Raw genomic sequence first — 20,276 nt, 5'->3', positions numbered from 1 at the left:
ACTTCTGTACATTTGTGTTTATTGTTATCTTCAACTGTCATTTTCAAAGAAATATGGTTAAAATATAGGGGGATAAAAATTTTTTTTCAAAACTGACATAAAACTTGTGATGTAAGAACCATTTAATTAGTATTTTAATTACAAAATTACCATGTTCCTCTTCCTTCAATTACTAAAATTCTTTTGGGCACAACAACTGTAAAATAGAAGTTTTAAACTCTGCTTTTAAACCCAGTTTTACAAATCCATACATAATTTTCAGAAATAACAAGTAACATTCTTTTTAGGGCATATATGTCATATATTATGTTATTTAGTATAATTATAATATATAATTAGTACTATTATATTAATATGTCACTTATTTATATTAGTACAGTAATTATAATAATCAATGCAATACTTTTCTACCTGCCTGGACTAATTGTTAAAAAGCTCCAATTTACATCACCCTGTTTCATACTTTTAGTTGCCACTTGATTTTTTTTTTTTTTTTTTTTTTTTTCCATACCCAGGATTCTTTTACCGATCTTAAAGAGCACTCTGGTTTGCATCTGGGGGATGCCTTTTCTCTACTCACTCCTCATAAATGCTGAAGACTCTACCGTGAACTTGCCTAATTAGGTCAGGAAAGCCAGAAAGTCGGCCTGTGGAAGATCAGGAGAGGAAGAGAAGCCGGGGGCAGAAAGAGTGGGTGAAGAACATTTTAGCTGAAAGTTTAAAATAGGTACTAAATGTCTTATGCAAGCTAGCCCGGGAAAGGGCCCTCTGGAGCTGCAGACGTGAGGTTCCCACTTTCTCATAGAGCACTGCAGAACTTTTCCTAGCTCCAGAAAGATTGGGCAGAGATGGCTTCCCTCAAAAGAGAAGGCTTGGAGGAGAGGCTTTTCCTGTGGGAAGGGAAGGGCATGGTGTCCCTCCCATAATCTTGTTCCCCACAGAACAAAGACAATAGACATTGTGGCAAGAAAGAAGGTAAAAGATGTTACTTTCTGTCACTAAAGAGGGAGAAAGACATTCTTCACCTTGAGGCCTAAGGGGAAAGAAAGCAGAGTTGGACTATCTGCCAAGGTCCCCTTTGTCAGGGAGAGAGGGAAAGGTCACCAAACAGGCAGCATTTCCAAGATCCATGAATTTAGGGGACTGCCAGATGACACCAGACAGCAGAAAGGATTCTCACCCACAAACCCCTATGTTTCCTTCAGCTTTGCCAACCTTCGGTTTTCTTCTGCCTCTAGGTCCTGGAACTGCATTTTGTTAGTGTTTGTAGAAATCATGTACTTGTCAATTCTTCCTCTATCCTTGAGATGTAAATCTTTTTCAAAGCTTCTTGCCAGTTTTAAGGCTCATGAATGTTTTTCTCAAGCACCAGGAGCTATCTCTTTGATAAATGGATGGCATTTACTAAATAAAATAAAAATATGCCCTATACTCCTGTCTTCCCACTTATAAAATGGATATGATAATGCAAAATGGAAACCGTTTCAATCATTAAATAGAATATAAATTGTAAAACTAATTGGCACATACTAATAAATTACATACAAATCTTTATGTTCAATATATACTACTGGACAAGCTATGGGGATACTTTTGGTTGTTGTACACTTCAACTTGTTCCTTTTGTTTACCTGGCTTTAAGGTGATTGATTTACCAATCTGAATTCAAATTTTAAACATGACAACACATATACAGTAAATAAAGTGTAATCTTTTAACTGATTCTTCACATCAATTTCTTTTTAAAAGTAGATTGGCAATTTTTTAAAAGAGTATTGTGAATTTTATATTTTGATTTTCTGAGTAGATAAATATGAATCAATAGCTTTTCTATGTGGGATTGTGAAAGGCTATGTATAGAAATCTTTCCTCTGAAACATATATTCAAAGAATTATTCCCATAATACTATCTTATTTATAGCTGAATAGTATTCCATTGTGTATGTATACCACAGTTTCTTTATCCATTCATCAGTTGAAGGGCATCTAGGTTGGTTCCACAATCTAGCTATTGTGAATTGAGCTGCTGTAATTGATGTGGCTGTGTTATTCTAGTATACTAATTTTAAGTCCTTTGGATATAAATTGAGGAATGGGATAACTGGGTCAAAAGGTGGGTCCATTCCAAGTTTTCTGAGGAATCTCCACACTGCCTTCCAGAGTGGCTGCACCGATTTGCAACTCCATCAGTAAAGTAAAAAAAAAATAATAATAATAAAAATAATTATTCCCTAGTTCTTCAATTTTCCCCAATGCTATTAAACCAAAATCATGAAAGTAAATGTAACTTAGTATTGGAAAAGCTCATCTTACTGAATCTATCAACTAAATCAAGATATGCATAAAGATAAGCCATGGTGATATCATACAAAGGTTTTGTAGTTCACAATAATTTAGGTAAATAATCTCATAATCAAAAGTGTACAAAAATTGCTCAAAGGACTTTTTATTCATTACAAACTCTGAAATTCATATATTGATTATGCCTTCAAGGCTTATTCTCCATGCTATAATTATGGAATTTTTTTCAAATCATTGTCTTGAGTAGATTTTTATAACACAGACACTTTGTGGACATCTAATAATATGAAATGAGGCCATAAAGAGTGTATGTGCATATATATTCCTTCATAGTTTAAGATTTGAATACAAGCATTACTGAAATGTATAAAAATCCACTAAGGACAATTTACCATTATCATTATTATTGCTATTTATGAATGCTTTCCTTGAGTATTAGGAAGGGTACAATAGAGTAATGACTTTAAAAAAACAAAAAGTAGAATTAGCAAGTGGGTTTGAACATTTTCAGAAAATCTTTAATTCCAAACACTTCTGCTTTTCTCATTCAGTTAGATGTTTTCCCAGTTTTTAATATCCATGCTTAAATATGTGACATTAATATCTGGCCTACCAGAAGCAAATAATAAACATATACAAATATATATATATAAGTATATATATATATATATTTATATAAATCCCACTTTAATTTTAATTTTTCATATATGTGCATATTTCTAATATGTAATCTTCTTTCATTTGTACTGATTAAAAGTATAATCTGGTAACAGCTAAAAGTATAACTATTTGTATTTATACATACCTTAACTAAATTCTTCCATTTTTGCCCCCAATACAGTCCAATGCATTTTCCATGGTGCTGCTGTAGTGGTGTTTCAGAAACACAGATCTCATATTTTACTTTTAGTATTACAAATGTTTCAATGTAATCCCCATCAGAAGCAGAATGAAACCTTAACTCTAAGAATTGTGTACAGAACCTTCAACACCTGTTGACTCACGTGTTGACTTATGAGGCCATATGGTTGGCATATAGTAACAGAAGCACACACCTAAACACTCTTTGTTTTGGATGTGATCTGGTGGGTAGTTACAGAAGCAATAGTGCAAAGACTGCAGTCATGGGGCCAACTCACAGTGCTCCAAGGTGGCCACTCTTTTGACTCTTCATTGCCAAGTTATAACGTTTCCTCCATCTATTCTACCCCATCCATATTTTAATCTCCAGTTATTTCTTTCCCTTTGAGCTGTAATCAACATAGTGAAAATATAAGAAGTTATTTCATGATTTATTTACCTCTTCTGAATACCCGTCTTTCTTTTGTTTCCCTTACAAATCTATTTAGTTTTCAAATTTTCTATGTGACTTCAATTTGTTTTTAAAGTCTTGCTTTGCTGGTACTGTATAATTATTCTGGTGCTATATTTTCTACATTAGTCAGTCAAATTTTTCATATTACTGCATATTTGGATTATGTTCTAGCTCTATCTTTCACAATACTCTGTGAGCAACTCAAGGGCAGGGTTGTTTTCTATATTCATTCTTTTCTTTAGAGGGCAACAGTATTCAGCAGACATTAGCATTAACTTATTTTTTGGAGCAGAATTTGTAGATGGGTGTGTACGTGTATGTGTATGCATATATGCATGTTCTTAGAAGTCTTTTAATAACCACATATATGAGCAAAAATGTGCAGTTTCAAATCATATACAGAAGGTTTGGGGAAAGTGATAGTGGTGAGCATTTATTATCTAGCCAAAATTGTAACTAAACCAACTGAAACAGAAAAGATAAAGAGAATATTGAATTAGTTTCCAGTAATTCAGGCTCCTGTGAATTAAACATTTAAATAATTCAGCCCACACATTTCACTTGATCAAGGTAGAGGATTTCATTATCCTTAATTGCAATAGCAATTACTAGATGGATGTTTAAATAGTAGAAAAGACCTAACTGACCCATGTCTAAAAACATTATTAAATTGATTATGCCAATTAAAAATCAAAGAAAAACTTTAAAATTTTCTTTTTATAAAACGCATTCAATCTCTTAGTTATTTCTACTCAGAATCTAAATATAACTTTATATTTAACATCTTTCTTTGTTTAATAGTAATCTATGTCTAACAATCAATTATTCTGTCTTACTGAATTCTTTCTTTAAATATGCAGTATCTTATGCTTCAAAGTAAAATTTATGCACATCTGAATACAACTATATCTTAGAGCATAAATTCTGCCTGTGTGTATATGTCAGGATCTAGTGTACATATATATTCTTTGCACATATTTGCAGTAATATAGCTATTGTATAAATAACCTTATTATCTTTGGTAGATTACTTTTTCATATTTGGCAACTTCCTGCTAAACAGGGAAGGGAAAATTCTGTAAATGATTGACCAATGTTTGTATGCAACCACTTGTCAAGAATCCTCATCTTCAGTCAGGCCTGGTGGCTCACGCCTATAATCTCAGCTGCTTGAGAGGCTGAGGAAGGAGGAATATAGGCCAGTCTTTGCAATTTAGAGATCATTGTAAATTAAAAAATAAATGAATCCTGAACTGCATGTTTCAGCACACACACATACACAGAAATAGTAGCTCATCACGGACACTGGAATCAGAAAAAAAAAAAAAGAAAAAGTTCCCTTCTTCAGCTTGCAAAGAAGCCTACAAAGGCTCAATGTTCAGTTATGCACTAAGAGGTCTTGAAAGAATGAGAGTGGGAAAAGCATGCAGAAATGTTGAATAGTAAACAGTTTACTGATTTCATTTATGATATTTTTGAATAAATCTAAATTTAAAGTATTTGATGAAATAGACATGTCATAACATAAGTAATACTCTCTCACATAATGTATTTTATATAGAAGGTGCATTGCCCTTTGTCCAATCACATTAGAAGTAGCAGCTATCACAATTTTATTAACAAAAATAGAAAAAGTCATTTGTAAGTTACTTTGGAATCAGATTCAATACAGCATATTGGGTTTTGCCTATTCGTAACTACTATCATTGGTTTTTGAAAAAATATATTCTCTAAGACTTTTAAAACTATGCAAATTCTAACATTACATTTATATATATATATTTTTTTTTCTTAAATGGAAGCAGACATGTTCTCTAAGAACTCTAAAATTAGAAGACTTTATCCTGTGAGACTAAAATTATTAAAATATTCCCTCATTAATCATACCAGAAATATACAAAACCACTTTAAACAATCAGAATGACACCTGGGACATTGTTACATACAACAACCAGAGTGAATAAAATATTAATGTTAATTAAAAAGCATGTCAATCACTGAAGGTGTTCCTGATGGAACATATGATAATGACATTCACAGAGGCAGGGACCTCTCAAGTACAATCCAGGGGAAATATCTCTTAGACTTAATAATTGTGCCTGAATTGTCCAAATGTTTTCAAAACTATTGTGTAAAAATTAATTATAAGAACAATATTAGAAATAGGATTATCAAAATTTTTAGGTTTTCAGTTTAGCAACATGAATGATCATAGCTATTTTTATTAATTTTTAATTTGTCTAATTAGTTGTATATGACAGTAGAATACATTTAAACATTTTGATAGATCATACATAAATGGAGTATAATTTCTCATTTTTCTGATTATACATGTTGTAATCACAGCTATTTTAATTTTCATTTTATTCATTTATTTTGAGGTTGAGCATACTTTCATACACTTTCTAAGCATTATTCATTTGTGTAGCTTCTTATGACCTCCTATACATTCTATTCAGATATTATCAGTTTCTCTTAGTATTATTTGTTTTGTTTCTTTTTTGATGTAAGAGCATATTTTATGTCATCTCTATGGTAATCCATTGTATGTTATATGCTGTGAGAATATTTTCTTTTAATTATTGTGTGTTTTAAGCATTGTTTACAATGTCTATTGCACAATGAATGATTTTACTCTTCAGAGTTTTATTTTCATTGCTGTTGTATATTTACCCTTGAAAGACGGAGCCATTGTCATTGGACATAAAATTCAGCCCCTATGCAATCTTTACACACAGGACCAAGGTGAGCTTACTAAGGCAAAGGACATTCTGTGAAATATTTTGGAGAATAAAACAGATGGCACTTCCTTGGCAGCAATTCTCAACCTCATATTGTACATCATACAGACATTCTTTAGAAGGTCCTACAGTCATTAATATGATTAACAGATGCTCAATGAATATTTATAAATAAAAAATACATACCTCAATATGTTACTAAAATGGAATTCCTGCTGAATACATGGTTCTGAATATATTGGCAAAATGTCAGGAATTACTGGACACTTTCACTCCTTTATTTGTTTTTATAATTATGGTGTCTGCTTTCAAATACAATAGGAAATTCTTTACTAGATAATAATGGTGATGTTTATTTAGATACATAGTGACAAAGTAATTTGTAATGACAATAATGTAAGGACACCATAATAGTGATGTGATTGATCCCTGAACTTTCCAGAAAGTACAGCAGGAAAGATGATAACTTAGTTTCCTCAAAGACATTCTTAGAACTTTTTGGATATTGTTTACTGGGAAAACTCTGATTAAAATATTTGAAAACAATAGCCAAAACATTAATTATATCGTTGCTAAACTTAACATTCATTCACCCTCACATTAAGGTTCAATTTTCTCAATTCTTCAGTAAAATGAGCAACTTACAAAATTACCCTGGGAATAGAATGAGCCAATATTCCAAAACGCACAATTAAGTCACAGGCAATTCTATCTTGAACTTTGAATTGTAAATACTTTTTAGAAATGTCTAGAAACTTTAGATGAGAAGCTTGCCTTAATTTGACTTCAATCATCTGTGTTTTCTGTGGTAACAAAGAGAATTAAAAACAACTTTGTACAGTTTTAAAAATTACACTCTGACTTAATCATATACTATCCTTAATTTCTGCAATTTTTTAAAAAAGCCCTACAAGTCAAATCATACTTGTTAAATTACCTTCCACATCTCAAGTATTTTTCACACCTTTTTTTCATATTAAGCAACCAAAACCAGACCAATATGCATGACTAATCTATTTCTAAATTTAAAGTATGAAACAGGTAACACATTATTTACAAAACTGTACATGTAGGAAGTCGATAAAAATAATCAGATGAGTTGGTAGTTCTTTGCTTGATATATTAGAGGAAAGTTTTTTTTTTTAATTTTCCTATAAAATAAATGAAATATTTGAATGCTCTGCTTTACTTCACAATCTTTTAAAATTATTAGAATGCACTTGCTATCTCCACTTCTCATTTCAACATTAATAGTTTGCCTTCTTTTCTCATAACTCTAGCAAGCTGTTATCTGAATGTTTTACAAGGACCTTGGTATTGATAAATCTATTCACATCTTCTCTGTCTTCCTCACTCTTGGTCTGTCAGTACAGCCCTCATTCTCTGTAACTCTGCCACCTGCCCCCCTGGGTATCTGTGATGTTACACTTTTATCCTCTTTAGGTTCAAAAATAATAAAAAATGTTGAAAACTTTTAATTTCCAAAAATTTTTCCCTTTTCTTTTCTTCTCTCTCTCTCTCTCAATCTCTCTCTCCTCCCCCCCTCTCGTTTCCTCCCTTCCTTCCTTCCTTTCTTTCTTTCTTTATTGTATTGTTTTCCAAGGTGCTGGGGATTTAAACCCGGGCTTGTGTGCACGTAAGGCAAGTGCTCTGCGAGCTGAGCTATTTGCCCACTCTTTCTTTATTGTATTGTTAATGGAATTATGATTTAAGTCAAATTTCCTTAAAGCACTGAACACATCATTCAATGTGCATTACACCTCATATGCTTGGTTTTTTATTTGTGTCCCAAATTTTAAATTACAATAAAATCTCTCACTTTCTCCTTTCCTATCCCAATTGAAAAAAGAAGAAAATCACTGTGTTTTACAAAACTCTAGTTTCTCTTCCTCCACTCAAACTCTGAGCATAAGGATGATTCTGTTCATGGGAATAACATGGTTCTCTTCAATAACCTTTGCACTAAGCCTGGCCTCTTCTCTGCATTGCTCTTCCCTTTTATTATCATGAAATTGGCTGCTTCTTTTCCAATATTGCTTCTTAAAGGCCATTTTTCAAGAAAAACCCTCCCTGACCAATCTACTTGGAAACTTAAGGTCCCCAAGAGAGAATAGGTGTGGTTGGGGTTTACTCTGTTTGAGCTGTCTCTATTACTAGATTCCAGGACAGGCTTGGCACATGGTTGGCATTAAATATTTTTAAGCAATGAATAAATATGACTTCGACCTTCATTTACCCTTCTTTTCCATTCTCTAACAGTTCAGAATACCATTGTCTCTTCTCTTAGAACACCAATTACCTGATTGCATTCTTTCAAATACAGCCTCTGCGATCATGTAACTTCCATTCTTAGAAATCTTCATCAATTCTGTATTTCTCAAAGAACAAGTCTTATCCGTGGTCTTCCATAAATAGATTCACACTTGCCTCTCCCATGCTGTGCTGCTTATATATCTTCAGCTTCTTTGCTAAAATTCTCCTTTTAGAAATCAAACGATTACATTCATTCCTCTAGTTAGACTGGACTTATAAGTCTCTTGAACATATCATTATGAACTATGATTTTTCAAATTATAGTTCCAAAATCACACCCTTTTCAAAACATTGTGATCCTAAGGTCATAAGTTCCTGCCAGTGAGTCTCGAAGTTCCACTCTTTCGGTAAGGACATTATTGTTCCAGTTGAGTAGAATTAATGTATTTCTTCTGTAAAGAATATTAGAAGCACTTTCTCATAAGTTCAGATTGATCATCTCACATCTGTTGCCTACTTCCCTGTCTCTGTACAACATTAACAGCTTCATTTCATGGGGATAAACTTAATCCACATATTTAATCCTTCCTTTCATCTAATGCAATGTTTAGCATATAAATAAACTCAATGAATAGATATTGAATGAATATTTGCACATTTTAAGCTTCACAATGCCAAAAACTCTGTTTTATGGATTATCTTGTGAAGGATATAAAATATATATTTAAAATGGTTAGCTGGAAATTATGTAAAGTTATATCTCAACTTCCAAGTTAAAACTGAAAGTCATAAATAATTAGTCCTATTTTGCATATGGATATTATTTGTCCATTTTTTATTATGTTTACTTTATATTTTAATTGATGTTTTTCTGATTCTCAGAAACTTTCATTTCAGTTCTTTAGTTTCCTTTTTTTATAACTTCCTTATAGAACAAAGATGATTGAACTTGTCCATCTAAACAATCTAAACTTAAATTGTAATTGTAGTTCTCTTTGAAAATATTTTTATAATTACTGGATCTGAATAATCTACCACTTCTGAAATATAAGTTGCCAACAAACTGACAATTTTTCAATAAAACAGTATTTTTAAAATTTTTATTTGTTCTTTTTAGACTTATATAACAAGAGTGTATTTTGACATATTTTACATACAAGGAGTATAACAGAATCTCATTCTTACAGTTGTATGTGATGTGGAGTTTTACTGGTCATGTATTTATATATGAAAATAGAAAAATGATGTCAAATTCATTATACAGTCTTTCCTATTCTCAACCCCCTCTCTTCCCTTCATTCCCCTTTGTCTAATCTAATTAACTTTTTTTCTTACCTCCTACCCACTTATTGTCTGTTAGCTTCCACATATCAGAGAGACTATTTGGGCTTTGATTTTTGGGATTGGCTTATTTCCCTTAGCATGATAATCTTCAGTTCCATCTGTTTATTGGCAAATGCCAACATTTCATTCTTCTTTATGGCAGAGTAATATTCTGTTGTGTATATATACCATATTTTCTTTATCTATTTATCTGTCGAAGGACACCTAGGTTGGTTCCATGTTTTAGCTATTGTGAACTGAGCTGCTATAAACATTGATGTAGCTGTGTCATTGTAGTATGCTGATTTTAAGTCCTTTGGGAATGGGATAACTAGATCAATGGTGGACCCATTCCAAGTTTTCTGAGGAATCATCGTACCTCTTTCCAGAGTGTTTCACCAACTATTGTTCATTGACTATTTCCTTTGCTGTTAAGAGGTGTTTCAGTTTAATGCCATTCCATTTATTTATTTATTTATTTATATATATAAATTTTTGTTTTGCCTTTTATTGTCTTAATTCTATAATCTATAGAAATACCAGGAGTATGTCTTCAATTGTTATTTTCCTCATTTCAAATGCTATTTTTACTTCAAGTACACATACACTGGAAAAAATACAAAAAATAGAAGAGCAAAAATCAGGAAACCATATGAGAATGCCTTTATGTAGATATAATTGCTAACACTTCAGCAACTCTTCCTCCATTCTTTTTATGTACATATATATGTACTTACATGTTTATGTACGTGTATATATATATTTATTTCTTTAAAATATTGTGAATACCCTATTTGTACTTTTGTTTGTCATTACATGTTTTTTAAACAGAATTACCATTGATAATTACCTTTTTTTTTTTTCATTTTATATTGATTCATGATTTTATTTCTTGAGTTTCAGGAGTCTTATTAAGGAGGTCAGTTCCTAAACCAAAATGATGGAGAGTTGGGCCTACATTTTCTTCTAGCAGGTGCAGAGTCTCTGGTCTAATTTTCTTGATCCACTTTGAGTTGAGTTTTGAGCAGTGTGAGAGATAAGGGTTCAGTTTCATTCTGATACATATGGATTTCTAGTTTCCCAGCACCATTTGTTGAACAGGCTATCTTTTCTCCAATGTATTTTTATGGCACCTCTGTGTAGTATGAGATAACTTTATTTATGCGGGTTTGTCTCTGTCTTCTGTTCTGTACCATTGGTCTTCATGTCTGTTTTTTTGTTTTTTTTTTGTTGTTGTTGTTGTTGATTTTTTTACCAATACCACACCTTTTTTTTGTTACTATGTTACTGGTCTGGTATTGTGATGCCTCCTGCATCCCTTTTCTTGCTTAGGATTGCTTTGGCTATTATGGACCTCTTATTTTTTGAAATGAATTCTATGACTGCTTTTCTATTTATATGAAGAATATCATTGGAATTTTAATTGGCATTGCATAAAATCTGTATAGTGCTTTTGGTAGTGTGGCCATTTTGATTTTACTAATTCTGCCTATCCAAGAACATAGGAGATCATTGCATCTTCTAAGGTCTTCCTCAATTCCTTTCTTTAGTTTTCTGTAGTTTTCATTGTATAGATCTTTCACCTCTTTTGTTAGATTGATTCCCAACATTTTGTTTTTATTTTGTTTTTATTTTGTTTTTTTGTTTTAGAGGCTGTTATGACTGGGATCGTTTTTCTGATTTCTCTTTCAGTTCATTCATCATTGATGCATAGGAATGCAATTGATTTATGGGTGTTAATTTTATATCCTGATATGCTGCTGAATTCATTCATGAGTTGTAGAAGCTTTCTGGTGGAGTTTTTGGGTCTTCTAATATAGAATCATGTCATTGGTAAATAGGGATAGTTTGAGCTCTACTTTTCCTACTTGAATCCCTTTAATTTTTTCTTTTGTCTAATGACTCTGGCTAAGATGTTCAAGGAATATGTAGAATAGAAATAGTGAGAGAGGGCACTAGTTGGTCTAGTGTTTTCAGCATGAGTGAATGCTGAATTATTTTGTTAAATGCCTTTTCTGCATTTATTGAGATGATCATGTGATTCTTATCTTTAAGTCTATTGATATGATGAATTATATTTATTGATTTCCATATGTTGAACCTACCTTTCATCATTGGGATGAAATTCACTTGGTCATGGATACTCCTTTAAAATATGTGTTTTTATGTGATTTGCCAGTATTTTATTAAGAACTTTTGAATCTATGTTCATGAGGGACAGTGGTCTGAGATTTTCTTTCCTTGATGAATCTATGTCCTATTTTGGTATCAGGGTGATATTAGCTTCATATGATGACTTTGGAAGGCTTCTTTCCTTTTATTTCTTTTTTTTTTTAAATTCATTTTTATTGTAAACAAATGCAATACATCTTATTTCTCTATTTGTACATGAAGTAGAGGCATACCATTTGTGTAATCATACATTTACCTAGGGTAATAGTTTTTGATTCATTCTGTTATTTTTTTTCTCCTCCAATCTCTCCCCCCATCCCTTTGTGGAGTTCCTCCTTCCTCCATTCTTGCCCCCCTCCCACTCCCCATTATGTGTCATCATCCGCTTATCAGCAAGATCCTTTGTCCTTTGGTTATTGAGATTGGCTTATCTCACTTAGCATGATATTCTCCAACTGCATCCAATTGCCTGCAAATGCCATAATTTTATTCTTCTTTATGGCTGAGTAATATTCCATGGTATATATATACCACGGTTTCTTTATCCATTCATCAATTGAGGGGCATCTAGGTTAGTTCTTAGCAAATCACATACAAAAATATATTTAAAAGATAGTGCACCACGATCAAGTGGGTTTTAGCCCAGGAATGCAAGGTTGGTTCAACATCTAGAAATCAATAAATGTAATTCACCATATCAATAGACTTAATGTCAAGAATCACATGATTATTTCAATAGATGCAGAAAAAGCATTTGATAAAATACAGCACCTCTTCATGCTCAAAACACTAGAAAAAATAGGGATAGTGGGAACATTCCTTAACATCGTAAAGGCCATCTATGCTAAGCCCATGGCCAATATCATTCTAAATGGTGAAAAACTGAAAGCATTCCCCCTAAAAACTGGAACAAGGCAGGGATACCCTCTTTCACCACTTCTGTTCAACATTGTCCTCGAAACTCTAGCCAGAACAATTAGACAGACCAAGGAAATTAAAGTGATATGAATAGGAAAAGAAGAACTCAAACTATCCCTGTTCACTGATGACATGGTTATACATTTAGAGGAACCAGAAAATTCCACCAGAAAACTTTTAGAACTCATAAGTGAATTCAGTAAAGTAACAGGTTGCAAGATTAATGCTCATAAATCCAATGCATTTTTATACATAAGTGATGAATCTTCGGAAAGAGAAGTTAGGAAAACTACCACATTCACAATAGCCTCGAAGAAGATAAAATACTTGGGAATCAATCTCACAAAAGAGGTGAAAGACCTCTACAATGAGAACTACAGAACACTAAAGAAAGAAATTAAAGAAAACCTTAGAAGATGGAAAGATCTCCCATGTTCTTGGATAGGCAGAACTAATATTGTCAAAATGGTCATACTACCAAAAGTGCTATACAGATTCAATGCAATTCCTCTTCTAATTCATAGAATATTGGTGTTAGTTCTTCTTTGAAGGTCTGGTAAAACTTGATTGAGAATCTGTGTGGTCCTGGGAATTTCTTTGTTGGTAGGCTTTTGAAGGCATCTTTAATTTTATTGCTTGAAATTGATTTGTTTACATTTTCTATGTCATCCTGATTCAATTTGGGTAGGTCATATGTCTCTGGAAATTTATCAATATCTTCAAGCTTTTCTATTTTATTGGAGTATAGAAATTCAAACTAATTTCTGATTATTGTCTATAATATAGTACTTTTTATCCAAATTGCTTTATCCTCATCATAACTTGGGTTCTGTAAAATTTGACTCTGAAAATAAATAAATAAATGGATATATTTATGTCAAAAAATTAAAACATCATCATGTACACACATTCATTGGGATATGATATTGAACACTAAAAAAAATGTATATAAATCCATTTTGGTATATGTATGAATACTTGCATCTAATTGCTTATTATAATTTAATTTTTAAATTCAGTTATAAAATTATGCAACCTTGCATATATATGTAATATATATATTACATATATATTATATATAATATATATATATACACACACACACATTTATACATATATATCATATCATATATACGTATTATTCTTGGCAGGGATTCTAATGAATAATTTTATGCAATGATCAGATTCCCTTTGAAAAATACTTCTTCTAAAAAGAGAAAAAAAGGAAAGAAAAGACAATTTAGCTTGTTCTTGCTAGTTTGAGAATTTAGGATTTAGGAAAAGTATTGGTTGATTGCTCTTCTAAAATATGTCATTTCTTTAATGAGATTTAAATTTTATATATTAAGAAGTGTAAAATACCTACCCTCTAATTTCCTTGTCTCATCTCTCTGACAATTATCACCTGACGTTACATCTGTGATGAGTCACAACAAAATGTAAAAAAAGCAGGCACCATTTAATGGTTCTATCCACAAAAGAGAGAGTCTGCTGTTTACTCCCTTATCCTGTAATTTCAAATGGAAGTGACTTCTGTAGAATAAATTAGTTATTAAGCAAGTGATCACACATTTTAAAATGTACTTTTTAATTTACTCTCCTCTGAGTCCTTTAAGGTTAGTGCCTTTGAAAATATCCATAAAAGAGATAAATCCTATACACTTTTCTTCATGGAAATACTTTTACATTTAAGTCCCAGTTAATTTATTTGAAAATTTCTCAACATGAAAATACAAATTGTAAAATTAAGTTTTCTCCCAAAACAGCACAAATTACAGTGGCAAATGTGCTTTTAAATTTTGATTAGGTAATAATTAAAAATTGAAGTTAAAAATGCAAAGCATTATGAAAATAAAATTTTGAGTTTTTTCTGTTAGTATATCAGTGTACTTCCTCCTATTAAGCCAAGTACTTTTTATTCCTTGTCTTCCTTAATTCTGAAAACAAACAATAGAAATATGGAAAAAGATCAGTATTTTGCCCAATTTCTGAAATATATTACAAAAATACATATTCCATTTAATAGCTAATACAGGGATGATATTAACTGTTAACTCTTAAAATATTATTTTTTCCTCCTCTTCCAGTCAATGTTCATATACACATATGCTTTTTGCACATTCACACAATCATGTTAGACCACATGATCAAAACTGAGTCAATTAAATATGTATTTTAAGAAACATATAGAAACCTAGTATTACACAGTAGGACTTTGTAAATTTTTCAGAACTTTAAATTCACATTGTACATGAAAGAAATAATTATATTTTTTCTTATTCTATCCAATTCAGAATATCAGAATACATCTTGATTATGGTCAAATTAACTCACAGTTAATTTTCTCCTCATTTTGAAACCTACATAACACCACAGTAATGGAATAGAGGATAAAATTCATATGTTCATCTCAGTAGGTAAAATATTTGAATAAATTCAACATTCTTTAATAATAAAAACTCTCAACAAACAAGGTGTAGTGGAGAGGTATCCCAAAATAATAAAGGCCATATATGACAATATCACAGTAACAACTTACTGGAAAAGCTGAAAACTTTGCCTCTATGATCAGGAACAAGATAAAATATCAACTCTTAAACCATGTCCACTGGTAATAGCATGTGCAGTGAAGTCCTACACAGAGAAATTAGGCAAGAAATCAGACATTCAAATCAGAAAGAAAAGAAGAAAGCAGTCTCTGCAGTTATCATGATCATAAATGTCAACTGAAATTATAGAATGTCCACTAAAAACCTGTTAGAACTAATAACAAATGGAGAAATTTACAAGATACAAAATCAATATATAAAAATTAGTGTTTCGATACACTAATAACAAATGATCAAAAACAGAAATAAGGAAAACAATCTTGTTTGCAATAACAATCATAAAATAAATAAATAAAATCTTCAGGAATAATTTTAACCAAAGAGGTGAAAGATCTTCACACTCAAAACTACAAAACATCCATTAAAGAAATTGAACACATGCATAAAAAGAAATATATTCCATGTCCATAGACTATAAAATTAATAATGTTAAAATGTTCTTACTACCCAAAATGATCTACTACTTCAATGCAGTCTCTATCAAAATAACAATGACTTTTTAAAAATGGAAATAGAAAAAAAAAAATACAATACCTAAAAGGTCTGGGGCTGTAGCTCAGTGGCAGAGTGCTTGCCTAGCATGTGTGAGGCACTGGATTTGATCCTTTGCACCACTTGAAAATAAATAAAATAAAGGTATTGTGTCTATCTATAACAACAACAACAAAATGCCTAAAGACCCAGAAAAATGAAAGCAATCCTGACCAAACAGAATATAGCAGGAGGCATCCCACTAACATTGCACAATATACAAGGTTTTATTTTAAAGCAATGAAACACACATAGACCAATGGAAGAGCCTAGAGAACACAGAAGTCTACACATTTACAGGAAGTTGATCTTTGAAAAAAAGTGCCAATAACATAGAATGTGGAAAAGTACAGTGTCAATAAATTGAGTTGGGCGGATTGTACACCACAGAGTGGATTGGAGACTTAAACACGAGACCTGAAACTGTGTAACTGCTACATGAAAACAATGATAAGGCCTGTTGACACTAGTCTGGGCAGTGATCGTTTGGCTATGACATACAACAAAAACAAAAAAGACTAATGGGATTGCAGTATATTAAAAAGATTCTGAACGGCAAAGGAAACAAGGATAAGGAACAACCTGTGGAATGGAAGATATTTTTAAGCCACACAGTTGGCAACAGTTTGATATCCAAAATATATAGGTAACTCAATAGCAAGAAAACAACCCAATTTAAAAATGGGCAAGGAAACTGAATATATATTTCTGAAATTAAGACATATAAATGGCAATAGGTGTATAAAAATATTCAGTATCAGTCATTTTCAGGGAGGTGCAAGTCAAAACCACAATGAAATATCATATCACCCTTGGAAGAATAGAGATTATCAAAAAGACAAATGATAAAAAGTATTGATGCAACCTGGAGAAAGAGAACACTTGTAATTAACAGGTGGTATTTTAAATTAGAACTGCCCTTTTGGAAAATAATATCGTGGTTCCTCAAAAAACTAAAAATGAAATGAACCCATAATCTTCTAAGTATATTTCAAAGACGTGAGATTATTTTGTTGATGAGATATCTGCTCTTCTATATTCATTGTAGATTGTTTACAATAGTCAAGACAATTTATCTAATGAATATGTGGACAAAGAAAATATGATTGTGTCATTATATGTAAAATGGAATATTTTTCAGTCATAAAAAGTGGAAATTTTATCATTTGTGACTTGATTAACATGGAAGACATGATGCTAAGTGAAATAAGGCACACACAAAAAGACATTGCACCATCACACTTATATATAAAGATTTCCAAATGTGAAACTCATAGGAGCAAAGAATGGTGTGGTGGTTTTCAGGGACTGGAGGATTGGGGAATGGGGAAATGTTGGTCAAAGGATACAAAGTTTCAGTTAGGATGAAAATGTCATGAATATCTATTGGACAATGTAGTGATTATAGTTAAAAATGCATTATCTACTTGAAAACTGCTGAAAGGGTAAGTCATAAAAGTTCTCAAACACACACAAATGATAACATTATGAGAATGGGTATTCAATTAGCTGGATTGTGGTAAACATCTTACAATGTGTACATATATCAAAACATCATGATGTACACAGTAAATATGTATAGAAACTTCATTTGTTAATTATTTTTCAGTAAAGTTTAAAAAATTTAAAAGCTACTTATAGTTAAGATTTTGGTTCTATTTATTTGAGTACATAGCATGCCAAAATGCTGTTTCAGGGAAATTTCATCTGACCAAAGGAAATTTAAATTTAAATTTATATTTAAATATGTATTTTTCTCAACATCTTTTCTTAATTTAATATTTGTCATACTTATAATAGCAAAGATAATCTTCAAATTTCATTTTTTTATTTCTGGATATGAGTTCTTTTTTAACAATAAGCATCATTTTTTTTTTTAATCCTAGGAATCAAACCCATGGCCTTGTACAAGTTAGACCAACACTCTACCACTGTACCATACATTCAGATCTCTAATAAGATTTTGATCAACTTATTTCTAGAATGTTTTCATTTATTCTATGTCCTTTTGAGGCATTCTATAAGTAGTAAATGTGGTATCTACTAAAATGGTCTATACACACACACACACACACACACACACACACACACAGAACTATATATACTATTTTATCCTTGTCTTCATAGTTTGAACACTGCCAGTACCAGCTAAACCTCATGTAAAAACCTAAAATTTATTTGGGAAGCAATATACAAATAATTCTTAATCTGAGTTAATATTTATTTCATCATAAAATGCTGGACATGTAAATAAATTCAGTTCATGCTTTCTAAAAGTTTCCAAATTTCCACAACTTTGATTTAAAATTGACAATGCTGACATACTAGAGTTTTAGTATGTATAGGTGTAAGGAGATAAAGGAAATCTAAGTAAAGAATTTACCAGTTTTAAATATTTTTTAACAATAATTATTTTGACTCTCTCCTAGGAGTTAAATTTGAAATGGAGGCAAAAGGTGTTGACCTTTTCTCTGAAAATTCACAAGATAAAAGAGAATGCAAACAAACAAACATAAATACAGAAAATGTGACACTGTTGATGCTTTGGGCAACACCTATTCTCCATTAAGCCAAATAGGAAATCTAGTAAGGACAGAAAAATTCCTAAAGTGCATAGAGGACATGACTTTTAAGTTGCTACCTGAAGTAAGTCAATATGATTTATTTAGGAAAGCAGAGCAGGAGTTGAGCAAAGGAGGGATTTGTGGTATAAAAGGCTTAGCAGGGCTGGGGATGTAGTTCAGTGTTGGAGTACTTTGCTAGCAAGCATAACACCCTGGGTTCTGTTCCCAATACTGGGAAAAAACAATAGGGAGCAGTGCTTAGAGATGATGAACCCGAAGTAAGCAAGGAACAGAATTTGAAAGATTTTGTGAGCTGCTTTAAAGACTGGCTAATTACCCTAAGGACACAAGAAGTCATTTTAATTGACTATTACTTAAGCAAATTTACAGTGTATTTCAAGTTGTCAGCTAGCTTTCATTCTGGCAAAGAAATTCAAGGAGGAAGTAAAAATTGAACAATAATGTAATAAAAAAAGAACAGCCTTAACTGAGATGCTGAAGAGTGCAAAAGCAGCCTAGTAAGAGAATCATACCTGCTCCTCAGATTCAGCTCCATTTGTCATGATGAACTTTGCCAAGGACTTTAACAGACACTGAGAGAACTATGATGAGGAAGAGCAACAGCAACTGGGGACAAGAACGGAAAGAATGGCAAGCCATTACTCACTGATAGAGTACATGGAACTATGAATGGAATGAAGGAGAGAAAGAAAACATTTACAAGTTCTAGCATCATTCGGCATAAAATGACAGACTTATTTGCTGTTATCTGTTCCTCTTGCCTCATATTTTGGCTTAATGCATATGCACAGCTGTTGTTTTTGACCCAAGAGACTTTGTATTCAGCAAATTAGGCTTTGGTTTTAAGGATTTTTATTTCCATAGATGTCATTCATCAAGCTTTTAAAGTAATAAGTTTAGTTAGAAACACATGTTTATATTCCTTGTGGTATAATTCCTCAGGTAAATTAATATTGCATTGCAAAACGTTCTATGTCCTATATATAATCTTTAATATTCAAAATCTTTATTTACAAATTGTTACTTTCCTATTTCTTAAATTATGTTTAAATCTTCAATGGTTTGCTTAAAATTAAAAAAAAAAAAAAAAGGTAAAGAAGAATTTTATGTTAGAAAACAGCTTCCAATTTTGTGGCACTGGCAGAGTATATTTAACAAAACTGATTGCTTAGAATATGAGAGATTTGGTTTAATCATTAAATATTCTCTATAGATTTCAAGCAATATCAGAATATCACAGTCAGAGGAAGGACTCTTTAAAAGAAGTTTAAGGTATAGAGAAATATCCTATCTTAAAGAGGCAATATTTATTAAAAAATTAAAATAAAAAGGCTTTCTTATTGTCTACTCTTTCCAAACCCCTGTTCTCAACCATACATGCCAATATTAGTCATTCTTAAAATTGTTTGAAAGGTATATGAGTTTGTGCTAATCCATAGTTGCACAAATTTGAACTTGCAGTCAAATTTTATCATTCATTAACACTTCAAATTTGTGCAAGTTATTTAAAACTTGTAGGTTTTACTTTA

This window comes from Sciurus carolinensis, chromosome 4, assembly GCF_902686445.1.
Source record: "Sciurus carolinensis chromosome 4, mSciCar1.2, whole genome shotgun sequence".
Classification (NCBI taxonomy): Eukaryota; Metazoa; Chordata; class Mammalia; order Rodentia; family Sciuridae; genus Sciurus; species Sciurus carolinensis.
This window is presented reverse-complemented; position numbering follows the sequence as displayed.